General features: G+C 37.0%; 1 protein-coding gene across 13 annotated transcripts in view; it reads right to left on the bottom strand.

Annotated features, from left to right (window-relative positions):
• Positions 1 to 14,618, bottom strand: part of ZNF644 (zinc finger protein 644) — a 115,870-nt gene that overhangs the window by 38,619 nt on the left and 62,633 nt on the right. The gene's annotated exons all lie outside the window — the stretch shown is intronic.

Genomic DNA, 14,618 nt, shown 5'->3' with positions numbered 1-14,618 from the left:
GAGGTATGCCTGTATAGAAAAGCCCACAGATTCCACATAAAAAACTTGCTAGAGCTAACATAATAAACAACTTCAGCAAACGTGCACATATAAGATAAACAAACAAATCAATCGTGTTTCTCTATGTTAGCAATGAATGATCCAAAAAGGAAATTAAGAAAATTCTATTTACAAAAGCATTCAAAATAAAATACCTAGGAATAAATGCAACCAAGAAGGTGAAAGACTTATACACTGAAAAATTACAAAACACTGCTGAAAGAAATTAAAGAAGGCCTAAATAAATGAAAAGGCATCCCATGCTCATGGATTAGAAAACAAAATATTGTTAAGATGACAATACTTCCTAAAGTGATCTACAGATTCAATGCAATCCCTATCAAAATTCTAATGGCCTTTTTAAATAGAAACGGATAAGCTGATCCTAAAATTCATATGGAACTGTAAGGGGCCCTTAAGAGCAAAAACGACAATGAAAAAGAAATAAAGTAGGGGGACTCATAATATCTTTAAAATTTACTACAAAGCTATAGTAATCAGTGTGGTACTGGAATAAGGGTAGACATATAGACCAATGGAATAGATTTGAGAATCCAGAAATAAGTCCAAACATCTATGGCCAACTGATTCTTAACAAAGGTGTCAAGAGCATTCGATGGGGAAAGAACAGTCTTTCAACAAATGGTGCGGGGAAATCTGAACAATCACACGTAAAAGAATGAAGCTGAACCCTTGCCTCATTTCGTCTACAGAAATTAAATCAAAATGGACCAACAATATAAACATAAGAACTAAAACTGCTATTGCCCTTAGAATAAGGCTTAGGGATGGATCTTTATGATGTTGGATTTGACAATGAATTCTTAGAATCGACACCAAAAACATGATGAACAAATGAAAAAAAATTGATAATTTGGACTTCACCAAAACTTTTGTGCAAAGGACATTATCAAGATATATTTGGTAAGGGTTTTAATATCCAGAATATATAAACAGCTCAACAACAAAAAGAAAAAAAACCCCATTTTTAAAATGGGCAAAGGACTTAAATCTACATTTCTCAAATGAAGATACACAAATGGCCAACAAGCCCATGAAAAGATGTTCACATTCTTGGTCATTAAGAAAACTCAAATGCAAACCACAATAAGGTACCACTTCACACCCATTAGAATAGCTTTAATTAAAATTTTTTAAAAAACTGGAAAATAACAATTGTTGATGAGAATGTGGAGAAATAGAGACCCCATACATTGCTGGTGAGAAACTGAAACAATGTACCCGCTGTGGAAAACCGTTGGGCGTTCTTAAAAAAGGTAACAAAGAATTACCACATAACCCAGCTATTCAACTCCTAGATATATATCCAGGAGAAATGAAAACTTACGTACACACAGAAAATTGCACATGAATGTTTACAGCATCATTATTCATAATAGCCAAAAAAAGAAACGAAGTACATGCTACAACTTGGATGAACCTTGAAAATATGCTAAGTGAAAGAAGTCAGACATAAAGAATCATTGTACGATTCCTTTCATTTGAAATAGCAAGAATAGGTAAATCCACAGAGACAGAAGTAATGGGTACCAGGTGATAGTGGAAGGGGGGAATTGGAAATGATTACCTAGCGGATACAGGGTGTTGAAACACCTTTGAAATGAGAAAGCTGGTGACTACATAATATTGTGAATATACTAAATACCACTGAATTGTACACTTAATATGATTAACTGCATGTTATGTAAATTTCACCTCAATTTAAAAAACAAAAAGATGGCAGTCAAATGTGCCCATGTTCTGACAACATCTAATTTAGAGCAAACTTCTACTTCGTTAGCTCCTCTCTAAAATTACCCAACCAAAGTCCAATCCTATAATAGGTTCTAATACCCTCTTCAAAAGACACCCCAAGGGCTTCCCTGGTGGCACAGTGGTTGAGAGTCCACCTGCCGATGAGGGGGACGCAGGTTCGTGCCCCGGTCTGGGAGGATCCCGCATGCCGCAGAGCGGCTGGGCCCGTGGGCCGTGGCCGCTGGGCCTGCGCGTCCAGAGCCTGTGCTCCACAACGGGAGGGGCCGCAGCAGTGGGAGGTCCGCGTACCACAAAAAATAAAAATAAAAATAAAAAAAAATAAAAATCTAAAAAAGACAGCCCAAAATTCTCTATACTATGAGGAATCTTTCACTTCAACAAGTAAAAACCATGTTCAACTATAGGTGTTCTTTGCTGGTCTTTTTGGTTGGAAGATGTTGACAAGACTAGCACCTAATTTCTCAACAGAAACAACAGAAGCCAGAATACAAAGGGATAATAGCCTAATTAAAAGAAAATGATGGCCAACCCAGCAATCTAATCAGTAAAAAACTGTCATTCAAAAGTGAAGGTGGAATACAGAACATGACCAGAAAACAAAAACTGAGAGGAACTTCTCAGCACAAATCTATACCAAAGTATATACTAAAGGGTGTTCTTCAAAAAAGGGAAATGACTGAAGGTGGAGAACTCAAGATGCAGGCAGAAATAAAGAGCGCTAAAAATGGTAACTTGGGTGAATCTAAAACACTGACATAAAACAATGATGATGTCTCACGGCGATTAAAATATATATGGAGTTAAAAACAGGTGAGTATTATAGCAAATAAACTGAGCAAAGGGTGAGGGGGGTGATTAATGGAATTAAAGTGTTTTAGGTTCCTCACATTGTCTGGAAAGATATAAGGTAAATTAATGAGACTCTTACTGGTCAAGGATGCATGTTGCAATCTCTAGGGCAACAGCTCCCAAAAGTGTGATCTGTGGACCCCCCGGGGTCCCTGAAACCCTATCAGGGGATTCTCAAAATCACAACTGTTTTTCATAATATTACTAATAAGACCTTATTTGCCTTTTTCACTCTCATTCTCTCACGGTGTACAACAGAGTTTTCCAGAGTCTATATGACTTGTGCTAATCCCAACGGATTAAAGCAGAGCAGGTATGAGAATCCAGCTGTCTTCCATTAAGCCAGACATAAAAGAGATTTGCAAAAATGTAACACTATTCTCAATAAATTTTGTTTTGGAAAGTATATTTCACAAAATTATATTATTTATGTTAACATTTAATAGGATATTCTTGTTCCCCAAAACAAAACATTACCTGGCTCCAAATGTCAATTGTGCCAAGGTTGAGAAACACTGATATAACCAGATAAAAAAAAGGTTTTTTTAGAGTTTAAATGGATCTTGAGAACACAGAGTTTGAGACTCAGTGACCTAAATAAATGAAAGGATATGACATTCATGGATTGGAAGATTTAATAACATAAAGATGTCAACTCCTTCTCAATTCAATTTTTGTAAAGCTGACAATGTGAGAGTAAAAATTTATATGGAACTGCAAAGAGCCAAGAAGAACAAGGTAGGAAAACTTGCCTCATTGAACATGAAGACTTGTTATAATGCCATGTTAATTAAAACAGCATAGTTTTGGTGCAAGGGTAGATAAAGTAGACCAATGGAAAAAAATAGAGCCCAGAAACAGATTCATACATATATGGTCACTTGATTTATGACAAAGTTAATACTGCAGAGCAGCTGGGAAACAATCTTTTCAACAAATGATGTTGCATAAAATGTACATCCACAAAAGAAAAAAGAAAAGGTGACCTCTATATGTCATACAATATCTAGAATAAGTTCTAGGTAGAAGGTAAATCTAAATGCATCATAAACAATATACAAAGTAAGATACAATAATCAGTTCTAGGTAGAAAGTAGAAAGCAAAGTAATAAAGCCTCTAGGACAGTGTCTCTAAACCTCAGCACTAGTGACACTTTGGGCTAAATTAACTGTTTTGTGCATTGTAGAATACTTAGAATTCTGTGCACTGTAGAATGTCTAGTAGCATCCCTAGCCAACCCACTAGATGCCAGGAGTACTCCACCCACCCAGCTGTGAAAACTAACAATGTCTCTGAACACTGCCAAATGTCCTACCCATGGGGTGGAAGGTGTGGGATGAGGGCAGGGCGAATTGCCTCTAGTTGAGAACCACTAGAGGATAGATAGTAGAGGGTAACATAAGAGAATATCTTCATGTTCTTGGAGCAGAGAAAGACTTCTTAGACAGAACACAAGCAGCATTGACTATAAAGGAAAACAATGATAAATCAGACTACACTAAAATTAAGACCTTCCTTTCATCAAAAGATAACATTAAGAGGGTGAAAATCAAGACAAAATGGATATTTTTTTTAACATATGTAACTAACATAAGATTTGTACCTAGCATATATAAAAACTCCTAAAAACAGAAGGAAAAGAACAGAAACTCCAGTAGGAAAAAAAAAAGGGCTCATCCATAAAATATGTAACTCCTATAAATCAGTAATATAGAAAGCTAAATAGTAATAATAATAAAAAAGAGGATATCCAAACAGCCAATAAATTCAAGAAAAAGTACTCAATTTCATTTGGAATCATGGAAATGTATCCTTCAGAAGGGCTAAAATTAAAGAGGCTATTAATACCAAGTGTTGGTGAGACTACAGAGCATAGGAATCCTCACATTCTGTTGATGGGATACGTAAAATAACTCTGAAAACAATTCTTGCATTATCTTCTAAATTTGAACATACATACACCAATGACCCAGTTAGTCTACTTCTGGTATATATCCCACATAAATGTTGCACATGTACCCCATTAAACATTTACAGGAATATTCATGACAGCATTACTCAGTCCAAATGTCCAACAGTAAAAAGATAAATGGTGATAAAATAGTACAAGGGAGCTACAGCTATATTGATATAGCTGATAACATACATCAATCTCCCAAACATGACAAGAGACAAAATACTACTACTATATAATTCTATTTTTATAAAAGTCCAAAAACAGGTTTAAAAAAAAGCTATCGTCTTTGAAGCCAGGTAGTCGTTACTCCAGGAGATGGGAAAGGAAGAGTGCTTGGGAAAGGAAGCATAGGAGGCTTCTGGTTGCTGGCAATATTCTATTTCTTGATCTATGGTGGTCATGGAGTGTTTACTTTGTGACGATTCACTCAGCTGTATACTTAGTACAGTTTCCTATATGTATTATATTTCAATTTTGAAAAAGACATGGGTGGGGAATTCCTGGAGGTCCGTTCCCTGGCGGTCCAGTGGTTAGGACATGGCACTTTCACTGTGGGGGGGCCAGGTTCGATACCTGGTCGGGGAATTAAGCTCTGCAAGCCGTGTGGTGTGGCCCGGAAAGAGAAAAAAAAAAAAAGACATGGGGCATTACCTTTTATATGCTGTACATGCAACCCAGAAAACAATAATTACACAAATACTTTAGCTATTATGGTATTATATATCAATTGTTTAGAAGTAAAAATCATGTCTGGGGACATCATAACTTTCCACATCTTACACTTCAAGATCCTTTGCCTAATTAAATAAAACAAATAAAATATATTAAAAATGACTGCCTGAGTTTTTAGTATGTTGCAGGAAGACATAATAAAATATACTTTAAATTTGTTTTCCTACATGTGTCATCTATTTTGATCACTTAAAAAAATCTAATATCTTAGTTTTATATAAGACAAAATAAAATACACGTCTTAGAAAATATTAATATTAAAGGAAAGTTGAAGATGTTTGTTTCTAAAATTAAAAATATATTTTTCTAAAATTTAGACACATAGAGGTTTAAGGCAGAATATAAATAATGCCTGAACTAAATAAAGGAGGTTTCTATCAAAAATCTGTATGCTTTCCCTCCCCATCAAACTAAGGCTTGGTTTGTTTTTATATTCCATATGAGATTTTAATAAAATGCAGTTTTACAACACCAATTATTATTTTATTTACAAAATAAGAACCAAACATTTATAATATTAAGTTGCTTAATATCAAATAGATCCTCTCTGAATTTAGTCATTTAAGTGGAATGGCATACAGTTAACGGCAGACAATCTGATTCATTTTTAAGCCAAGTAGTGCCACCAAGTGGTAGCAAATTCTTTTTCCAAAATACCACGCAGAAGCAACAGAAAAGGTTATAATGGAATATAATACTGGAATGGAAAAATCTTAATAAATCTTAATAAAGTAATAAATTAAAGTAAATAAGATTGTGAAATATATTGGTATAAAAGTTTAAAAACAAAACAAAATAGGTCAATCTTTTAAGAAAAAGTTGTGTGTATTACTGAGATGGTCTTACAGTTTCAAAGTTAAATTTTTCATAGAAAGTAAGTAACTATGAATATAGTGCTGTAGACTTTACTTTTTGCAGCTCTTTTTAAAAAAATTTTTATTGGAGTATAGTTGATTTACAATGTTGTGTTAGTTTCAGGTGTATGTTGCTTGTTTTTTAATTCCATATTTTCTCAAAAGACTTAAGTTGCTCTAGAAATTAATAAAACACACACAGTAAAAGACCCGAAGGTTTCATAACAATCTGCTACCCTTGTTAAGTGCTGGGAGAGAGTGAGGAGAGTCGGAATAGAGAAAAAAAGAAACTTTTGCTTTTAGTTAATACCTGTATTAGTTTGCTAGCAGTCCTGTAACAAAGAACTACAGATTGGGTGACTTAAGGCTAGAACTCCAAAATTAAGGTTTCAGTAGGATTGATCCCTTCTCAGGGTTGTGAGGAAAGGATCTATTTCAGGTCTCTCCTTGGCTCATACGTAGATCATCTTCCAATTTTGTTTCAAACTGTCTTCCCTCTATACCTGTCTCTGTGTCCAAATTTCCCCTTTTTATAAGGACACCAGTCATAACTGGATTAGGATCCACCCTAACTTTAACTTGATTACCTCTGTAAAAGACCCTATCTCCAAATAAGGTACTACCTCTTAGGTACTGGGGATTAGGACTTCAACATGTGAATTTGGGGTTTGTATAGGGGGTAGGAAATTCAAGCAGCAACACTACTCTTCTGTATTTGTGTATTTTTGATAAGACTATATTTTTATTTAAAAAGAAGACAGAAATAGCTCTTAAAAGTTGTTAAATGACAGAATATTTGTGATATTGTGACTTATAATGAGAAACATGTATTTGGTCTTCCCGTTTCTGGCACAGAGTTCCTAAAATCCTTCATTTCCTAAGTCAGGAGAGCTATAAACGTGTCTTTTGTTATGTTAATGGAGACTTCTGGCAAGCACCTAAGAATGGGGACTGGTTGCCAGAAGAGCCAACTGTGTGATTTTGTACTTTCAGCCCAACTCCCCTGACCTCCAGGTAAGGGAGAGGGGCTGAAGGTTGGATCAGTCACCAATGGTGAATGATTTAATCAATCATGCCTATGTGATGCAGCCTCCATAAAAACCCAAAAGGATGAGGTACAGAGAGCTTCTGGGTTGGTGAACACATGGAGGTACTGTGAGAGGGGCTTATCTGAAGACGGCATAGAAGCTCTGAGCCCCTTTCCCACATATTTACCCTATGCATCTTTTCCATCTGGCTGTTCCTGAACTATAACCTTTTATAATAAAGTGGTAATCTAGTGAGCAAATGGATTTCCTGAAGTTCTGTGAGCCACTCTAGCAAATTAACTGAACCCAATGAGGGGGTCATGGGAAGCTCTGATTTAGAGCCAGTTGGCCAGAAGAACAGGTAAAAACCTGGACTTGAAACTGGCATCTGAAGTCCAAGGACAGGGTCGTGACAACCTCCAATCTGTAGCCAATTAGTCAGAAGCATAGGTGACAACCTGGGCTTGCAAATGGCATCAGAAGTGTGTGTGTGTGTGACTGGGCAGAGGGGGAGTATAGTCTTGTAGGACTAAACCCTTATTGTGGAATCTGATGCTGTCTCTGGGTAGATAGTGTCAGGACTGAGTTGAATTGTAGGACACCGACTGGTATCTGGAGAAATGCTTGGTGGTGTGGGGGAACCCCCCTCCCCACTCTACACACTGTAATTAAGTCCAGAACTTTAATAATACTATTTTAATTTCATGAACAATTACCAGCAAAGGAGATTACTAAATTTTAGTATAAAGCTATATATATAAAATATCAAAGTGATAAGTGTTATATAGTTCACGTCCAACCCAACTATAATGCACTTAGTCCTAGACCTCATCTCCTAACACTCCCCCTCTTTCTCACTGTACCTCAGCTACACTGGCCTCCTTGCTCTTCCTTGACCAGGCCCCACGTACTCTGTACTTAGTACTTAGTGTTCTCTGCCTGGAATTCTTCCTCCAAATATATGTGATATGTGCAGATCAGTTCCTTCAGTTCCAGTTATCTCCTCCTCAGTTCTTCTTAGACCATCCTTAATAACATAGCACTCTCAGTCTCTCTTTATCCCCCCATCTGGTTTTACTTTTCTTACTAATAGTAAGTACTAATACAGTACTTACTAATACCTGAAAGATTATATAGTTATTTGATTATCTGTTTTCTCTTCCCAACTACAAAGTAAGCTCTTTGAGGGCAGAGACTTATGTTTTGTTCACTGATACACCCCTGTTATCTAAAACAGTACCTGGAGTGACTACTTTTTTGTGTATACTATCATAAGCAGAAAGAATTTTACAAAATTAATGCACCTGCGCTTTCTAAATGGATCTATTTGTTCCTTTCTAACCAATTCTTCACACGTATCGGCAGAGTGATCTTTTCAAGTTCATTACTCCTCTGTGGAACACAACGTTTTCCTCTGTCTCAAGACAGAGGAAACCCCAAATCTTTTAACATAGCTGAAATGGCTTTGCTGGGCCCTGCCTACCTTTCTAGTCTTGTCACACACTTTCCTCCTAACAGTTCTCAGTGATTCAACTACATTGGCCCTCTCAAATTTCCCAACATATTCCTTCTCATCACAGAGCCTCTGCAGATGGAGTTTCTTTGGTCTGGAATCCTCTGCCCTCCTTTCCCCAGCCCTCTATCACATAAATTCAGTTAACCTTAGCTCATAATCTTCCTTCAGATCAAAGCTTAAACATCCCTTACTCTAGGAAGGTTTCCTCAAACACTCTGTCAAGTTCCTTTATCATATGCTTTTGAAGAACTGTTCCTTTCAGAGCACTAATATCTTTCAAATACTCAATTGATATTATCATTGTTTAATGTATCTCTCCCACTGAACTGAAGTTCCAAGAGAACATGCACCATGTCTTTTGCTATATACACTGTGTTTTTAAGCAACTAGAATGTGCTTGAATACTAATGAAGAGATACAAATAAAGCAGACTAACTATAAGTGAATGATAAAGCCTGCAATCAGTCAATTTTGGAAATTAAACAAAGCAAACTTTCTTTTTATTAACTTCAATTGTCTTATCTAGACACACTGCATGTTTCTGGGTAGGCTTTCCCGAGCCATCACTGTGTGCACAAAAGATAAAAGCTTATTTATTATTTCTACTAATTTCTATTAGTAATTCTACTATTTCTACTACATATGAATAATATAAATCTCTACAACATTAACTGTTCTATCATTTGCTTTCAGGTGCCTAAACAGTAACTATCTCCAGATTGACTTGTATAAATTTGGCATATAGTACAAACATTTACTGTTTCTTTATGACAATATCATAATGATAATTAAAACGGGTCAAAATGAATTTTTAAAACAAATTTGTATCATAAATGATATAAAACAAGGCTATAACTCTCTCCCAGATTTACTTTTGTTCTAAGTACTTTAATATACCTCTCAGATGAGAGGTATATATACCTCTCAGATGACACAGATGCATACCTACTTGCCACAGCAGACTGAAAGTTACATATCTGACTTGATGCCTTACACCTTGTTATTACACTCTAAAAGAATGGTTTACAATGGTTAGAAAAAAACAATTCCAAATAATTTCACTTAACTCTTTAATTCAAGGAGAACACTTGAAACTTACTGTTATAGACTGAATTATGTCTCCACCCCACCTCCCCCGCAAATCATATATTGAAGCCTTAAGCCCCAGTACCTCAGAATGTAGTCATATTTGGAGACAAGGCCTTTAAAGAGGTAACTAAGTTAAACAGAGGTAACTAGGGTGGGCCCTAATCCAATCTGCCTGGTGTCTTTATAAAGAGAGATTAGGACATACAGAGAGACATCAAAAATGCATTGCACACAGAAAAAAAAGGGAACCCTTAAAAAACAGTTTAAGTAACCCATCATAAAGCAAGAAAAGAGTAACAACAACCAGAGAAAACATCAAAAATTACCTTAAATGTAAATAATCTAAATATATCAGTCAAAATAAAGAAAATGACAGAGTAGATTAAAAAAAACACAGCCTTACTATATACAGCTTACAAGAAACTCATTTCAAATTCAGTGACATAAGTAGGCTGAAAATAAAAGAATGGAAAAAGATATGCCATGCAAACACTAATATCTGGTAAAACAAACTTCAAAACAAAGAAAATTACTAGTGATCAACAGGGACATTAAATAATGATAAAATGATCAACCCACCAGGAAGACAATGATCCTAAATGTGTTATACCAAACAAAAGAACCTCAAAATACACTAAACAAAAACTGATAAAGCTAAAAAGAAACAGACTAATCCACAATTGCTGTTGGAAACTTTAACACTCTTCTCTCAGCAACCAATACAACTACTAAAAAGAAAATCAGCAAGAATATAAAAAAATCTGAAAACGATCAACCAACAGGATCTAACTGAAATAATTACAACATTCCAACTAGCAAGAAACAAACAGATATTTTATCCAAGTGCCTATGAAACATTTATGAAGATAGACAATACCCTCAGCAATAAAACAAACCTGAACAAATTTAAAAGAATGGTAATCAAACTAGAAACTGGTAATGGAAAAATAAAAGGAAAATCTCTTATCAACTGAAAATTAAACAACATACTTCTAAATAATCCATGGCTCAAAAAGTCTCAAAGAAAATGTTTAAAATGAGAACTTGATGAAAATGAAAATACAACTTATCAAAATATAAGTTGAGAGATGCAGCTAAAGCAATGCTGACAGGGAAACAAATTTATACCATTGAATGTCACATTTGAAAAGAAAACGAAGAGCAGAATAAATCCAAAGCAAGCAAAAAGAAGGAAATAATAAATATAACAGCAGAAATAAATGAAATTGAAAACAGAAAAATCACTGAAACAAAAAGCTAGTTATATGAAAAAAATCAATAAAATTAATAAACTTCCAGCAAGAATGATAAAGATTAAAAAATAATTTGTCAATTTAATAATGAAACAGGAGATATCACCATAGACCCTATAAACATTGTAAGGATAATAAGGGCATACTATGAACAACTTACAAACATAACTTTAACAATTTGATTAAATGGCCCAGGAAGAGGAACCAAGATGGCGGAGTAGAAGGACATACTCTCACTCCCTCTTGCAAGAACACCAGAATCACAAATAGCTGCTGGACAATCATCAACAGGAAGATACTGGAAATCACCAAAAAAGATACTCCACATCCAAAGACAAAGGAGAAGCCACAATGAGATGGTAGGAGGGGCGCAATCACAGTAAAATTAAATCCCATAACTAGTGGGTGGGTGACTCACAGACTGGCGAAAACTTATACCACAGAAGTCCACCCACTGGAGTGAAGGTTCTGAGCCCCACATCGGCTTCCCAACCTGGGAGTCAGTCAATGGGAGGAGGAATTCATAGAGAATCAGACTTTGAAGCCTAGTGGGAATTGATTGCAGGACTTCGACAGCACTGAGGGGAAACAGAGACTCCACTCTTGGAAGGCACACACAAAGTACTGTGTGCATCGGGACCCAGGGGAAGGAGCAGTGACCCCAGGGGAGACTGAACCAGACCTACCTGCTAGTGTTGGAGGGTCTCGTGCAGAGGCGGGGGGTGGCTCTGTTTCACCATGGGGACAAGTACACTGGCAGCAGAAGTTCTGGGAAGTACTCCTTGGTGTAAGCCCTCTCAGAGTCTGTCATTAACCCTACCAAAGAGCCCAGGTAGGCTCCAGTGTTGGGTTGCCTCAGGCCAAACAACCAACAAGGAGGGAACCCAGCCCCACCCATCAACAGTCAAGTGAATTAAAGTTTTACCGAGCTCTGCCCACCAGAGCAACAGTCAGCTCTACCCACCACCAGACCCTCCCATCAAGCCTCTTAGAGAGCCTCATCCACCAGATGGCAGAGAGCAGAAGCAAGAAGAAATACAATCCTGCAGCCTGTGGAACAAAAACCACATTCACAGAAAGACAGACAAGATGAAAAGGCAGAGGGCTATGTACCAAATGAAGGAACAAGATAAAACCCGCAAGAAATGTTTAACAAAGACCTAGAAGAATTAAAGAACAAACAAACAGAGATGAACAATACAACAACTGAAATAAAAAATACACTACAAGGAAGCAATAGCAGGATAACTGAGGCAGAAGAACGGATAAGTGACCTGGAAGACAGAATGGTGGAATTCACTGATGAGGAACAGAACAAAGAAAAAGGAATGAAAAGAAATGAAGACAGCCTAAGAGACCTCTGGGACAACGTTAAACGCAAAAACATTTGCATTATAGGGGTACCAGAAGAAGAGACGGAGAAAGGACCAGAAAAAATATTTGAAGAGATTATAGTCGAAAACTTGCCTAACATGGGAAAGGAAACAGCCACCCAAGTCCAGGAAGCGCAGTGAGTCCCATACAGGATAAACCCAAGGAGAAACATGCCGAGACACATAGTAATCAAATTGACAAAAATTAAAGACAAAGAAAAATTATTGAAAGCAGCAAGGGAAAAATGACAAATAACATACAAGGGAACTCCCGTAAGGTTAACAGCTGATATCTCAGCAGAAACTCTACAAGCCAGAAGGAACTGGCATGATATACTTAAAGTGAAGAAAAGGATCTACAAAAACAAACCCAAAACAATTAAGAAAATGGTCACAGGAACATATATATCGATAATTACCTTAAACGTGAATGGATTAAATGCACCAACCAAAACACACAGATTTGCTGAATGGATACAAAAACAAGATCCATATATATGCTGTGTACAAGAGACCCACTTCAGACCTAGGGACACATACAGACTGAAAGTGAGGGGATGGAAAAAGATATTCCATGCAAATGTACATCAAAAGAAAGCTGGAGGGCTTCCCTGGTGGCACAGTGGTTGAGAATCCGCCTGCCGATGCAGGGGCCACAGGTTTGTGCCCCGGTCCAGGAAGATCCCACATGCCGCGGAGCGGCTAGGCCCGTGAGCCACGGCCACTGAGCCTGCGCGTCTGGAGCCTGTGCTCCGCAACAGGAGAGGCCACAGCAGTGAGAGGCCCGCGTACCGCAAAGAAAGAAAGCTTGAGTAGCAATACTCATATCAGATAAAATGATCATCCAAAATGAAAATAAATAAGGAAACACAAGCTTTAAATGACACATTAAACAAGATTAAACTGATATTTATAGGGCATGTCATCCAAAAACAACAGAATACACTTTCTTCTCAAGTGCTAATGGAACATACTCCAAGATAGATCACACCTTGGGTCACAAATCAAGCCTCGGTAAATTTAAGAAATTTGAAATCGTATCAAGTGTCTTTTCTGTCCAGAACACTATGAGACTAGATATCAATTACAGGGAAAAAGCTGTAAAAAATACAAACACATGGAGGCTAAACAATACATTACTAAATAACCAAGAGATCATTGAAGACATCAAAGAGGAAATCAAAAAATACCTAGAGACAAATGACAATGAAAACATGACAATCCAAAACCTACAGAATGCAGCAAAAGCAGTTCTAAGAGGGAAGTTTATAGCTATACAAGCCTACCTCAAGAAATAAGAAAAATCTCAAGTAAACAATCTAACCTTACACCTAAAGGAACTAGAGAAAGAAGAACAAACAAAACCCAAAGTTAGCAGAAGGAAAGAAATCATAAAGAACAGTGCAGAAAAAAAATGAAAATGAAACAAAGAAAACAATAGCAAAGATCAATAGGGCTTCCTTGGTGGCACAGTGGTTGAGAATCCGCCTGCCGATGCAGGGGATGCGGGTTCGTGCCCCGGTCCGGGAAGATCCCACATGCCGCAGAGTGGCTGGGCCCGTGAGCCATGGCCACTGAGCCTGTGCATCCGGAGCCTGTGTTCCGCAATGGGAGAGGCCACAACAGTGAAAGGCCCGCGTACCACAAAAAAAAGAAAAAAAGATTGATAAAACTAAAAGCTGGTTCTTTGAGAAGATAAACAAAATTGATAAACCATTAGCCAGACTCATCAAGAAAAAGAGGGAAAGGACTCAAATCAATAAAATTAGAAATGAAAAAGGAGAGGTTAAACGGACACCGCAGAAATACAAAGCATCCTAAGAGACTACTACAAGCAACTCTATGCCAATAAAATGGACAACCGGGAAGAAATGGACAAATTCTTAGATGGTATAACCTTCCAAGACTGAACCAGGAAGAAACAGAAAATATGAACAGATCAAGTCACAAGTAATGAAATTTAAACTGTGATTTAAAATCTTCCAACAAACAAAAGTCCAGGATCAGATGGCTTCAAAGGTGAATTCTATCAAACATTTAGAGAAGAGCTAACACCCATCTTTCTCAAATTCTTCCAAAAAATTGCAGAGGAAGGAACACTCCCAAACTCATTCTATGAGGCCACCATCACCCTGATACCAAAACCAAACA

Source organism: Physeter macrocephalus, chromosome 4 (assembly GCF_002837175.3).
Source record: "Physeter macrocephalus isolate SW-GA chromosome 4, ASM283717v5, whole genome shotgun sequence".
Classification (NCBI taxonomy): domain Eukaryota; kingdom Metazoa; phylum Chordata; class Mammalia; order Artiodactyla; family Physeteridae; genus Physeter; species Physeter macrocephalus.
Note: the sequence above shows the minus strand (reverse complement) of the source record. Positions and strands in the feature narration are given on the sequence as shown.